Source organism: Priapulus caudatus, unplaced genomic scaffold (genome assembly GCF_000485595.1).
Source record: "Priapulus caudatus unplaced genomic scaffold, Priapulus_caudatus-5.0.1 Scaffold4, whole genome shotgun sequence".
NCBI lineage: Eukaryota > Metazoa > Priapulida > Priapulimorpha > Priapulimorphida > Priapulidae > Priapulus > Priapulus caudatus.
In genome coordinates this window covers 344,479-347,297 of record NW_014577065.1, presented here as the reverse complement: position 1 = coordinate 347,297, position 2,819 = coordinate 344,479, and the positions used below count along the sequence as shown (strand labels likewise).

Below are 2,819 nucleotides of genomic sequence, written 5' to 3'. Positions count from 1 at the left end.
AGGCGGTAGCTGGTGAATGTGATAACACGTGTTCACAATTTCACGATTTCAAAGCAAAATCAAAACTCACTTTTGAAAAGATCAACGTAGATTAAATGGAATGATTTTAATTTCCTCCTTATATTGTGGCGTTGTATTGTTGCTCTTTGTATTGTGGCGTTGTGTTGTTGCTCCTTGTTTTGTGGCGTTCTGTTGTTGCCCTTTGTTTTGTGGTGTTGTGTTGTTGCTCCTTGTATTGTGGCGTTTATCCATCTGGGTAGGGGCTCATTCCCCCGGTGTAACAGCAGGTCTTTATAACAACAGTTAGCAGTAGCGATATCGACGTTATAGTAACTATGTTGAATCGAAAGAAACGCCACGCGTAGGCGGAACTATGCAGCCAATCCGTGCAGTGGTTCAGTTTCAAAAATAAACGTAGATATTTTATTCCGATGGCAGCCTCTGGTCACAAACATAGCAGTGATTACAGCGTTAACGTTTTTTTTGTCTGGACGTCTATACGTCCGAACAAAATATGTAAACACTGCCATATCGTTGCTGTGTTTACACCGAATTTACTACGTACGCTAAATTATACAATCATCATTAATGTAGTAAACTAATTTAATATGCAATAAACTAGCTACAAATATCTTGTGGCTATGCTAAGGTAGTATAGATAAATATGTGTAGTTAATACCAGCGGTTCGTACGCGAATAATATATGCCCTGCGTCAACGCATTGAGCTATACTGGGTGAGTCGATTTATTATAACATAACGGGGAATAAAAACGGTTCAAACATGCATATAAAGCGAACACGCGCGTGTGATAATTTCAGTTGTCACCTATAAAGAGTATAACCTATTCGTGATTTGTAAAAGAGGTTATCTAAAGCATATATAATTAATAATTAGTCCAGATCAAAAACTTTAGACAATATTAATTATTTATTATATTATAGAGCGTAGGCCCCTATTTAGATTTATTATAGAGCGTAATCGCTCATGAATGGCAATCTACGTTTTAAATTAATTAACGTAAATGACTATGTACGGTGCGATTGGAAATTATAAAATATAAATACGCTCTATATTATAATAAATAATTACCTAATATTGGCTAACGTATTTGACCTGTACTAATCACTAATTATATATACTGTATGCTTTAGATCATTTATTTTACAAATCGCGAATAGGTTATGCTCTTTATAGGTGACAACTGAAATTATCACACGCGCGTGTTCGCTTTATATGCATGTTTGAATCGTTTTTTTTTATCCCGGGTTATGTTATAATGGATCGACTCACCCAGTATAGCTCAATGCGTTGACGCGGGGCATTTATTATATATATGTGCCATGTATATTGGCTGCTAGGATACATAATATAACGATACTAAATAATATATTAAAGGTCTTAAAGTAGTTTGCAGGGTATTGAATTTAAATGCTTATTCATCGAGTTTTCCTCTTACAGAAATTTTCCACCAACTTTATCATCAGTAAAGTAAATTACATCGTTATCAGGGTATCAGGACAAATACCCCCCGGACAATCACCCCCCGGATATTTACCCCCATGCCATTCACCTCCCGGACAATTACCCCCGGACAATTAGACAATCACCCCCGGACATTTACCCCTCGGACAATTACCCCCCGGACATTTACCCCCCTCCACCACCTTCTCCTCATCCACCTCCTCTCCTCCTCCTCCTCCTCCTCTCCTCCGCCTTCCCTCCTCCTCCACCTTCTCCCCCTTCTCCTCCTCCACCATCTTCTCCCCACCTTCTCCCCCTCCTCCTCTGCCACCTTCTTTCCTTCTCCTCGACCTCCTCCCTTTATCACTGTTCAACAATGAATAATAAACAACAAGTGAGTAATTGTCCGGGGGTAAATGTCCGGGGGGTGAATGGCATGGGGGGTAATTGTCCTAGAACCGTTATCAGTACCTGACCGTTAACCCCCCGCCCCAGCTTAAAGTCACTCACCTTCCCTCAGTTGCGTTTTTCGTTGCAGCGGTGGTACTACATATCAGTACGGTGGCCGAGTGGTTAAGGCGTTGGACTTAAGTTCCAATGGACGTATGTCCGCATGGGTTCGAACCCCATCCGTACTAAACAATTTTTGTGGCTTTCAAAGCGGAAAAGTTTTCAGCTGGTTACTACAAAACTGGAAAGGGAGAGTAATTTATCATCGGCTCTCTATACCCCACGAATTCCTAGGCATTTATGGCATATGGATGCCTTTGTGTTGTCTGTCATACCGGAGCGAATGGGAACGGGCTCACATCCTAGAACTGAATAGACCAGTATAGTGGTATGCAATTAACGTGCAAGGCCTTCCGTCAGCGAAATCGAAAGGTATAATGGCAATAGAAATACAAACGCGGCGGCACTTACGTATCCTGGTGACATCAAGTATACAGATAACTCGGTTTCTGTAAGTACTCGTTAATTATTTATGAACGCGTATCGATTTACACGCCACTGGAAAATAGTAGGAGCATTCGTTATACCGCTAACATTGGGCTGCATATGAACAGGCATGCGCACGTGTATGAATGCGCTTATTTATATATAGAGAGAGCATGTATAAGACTGTGCGCATACATGAGATCAAATTGGGTTTGTCGAGTAAATATTTCATACATTAGTCACCCGTAAATCCAATTTAAAATCAATAGGCGCTTCGACGTGCATCTTTCTCGCTTGATGTATAGCGCAATTCCAAGCACTCCAGCTGCCCACGCGTCAAGTCAATCCGTTTACCGTAGGCCCTACCATCGATATAATATACATCGCACGCATATAGTACATATAACTGCATTGATGGAA

At 40.9% G+C, this 2,819-nt stretch overlaps 1 non-coding gene across 1 annotated transcript; it reads left to right on the top strand.

Moving 5' to 3' along the window:
• Positions 1–2,018: 2,018 nt before the first annotated feature.
• On the top strand, positions 2,019–2,101 carry Trnal-uaa. Its single transcript has one exon. It is a non-coding gene; the product is annotated as a tRNA-Leu (tRNA).
• Positions 2,102–2,819: the final 718 nt, after the last annotated feature.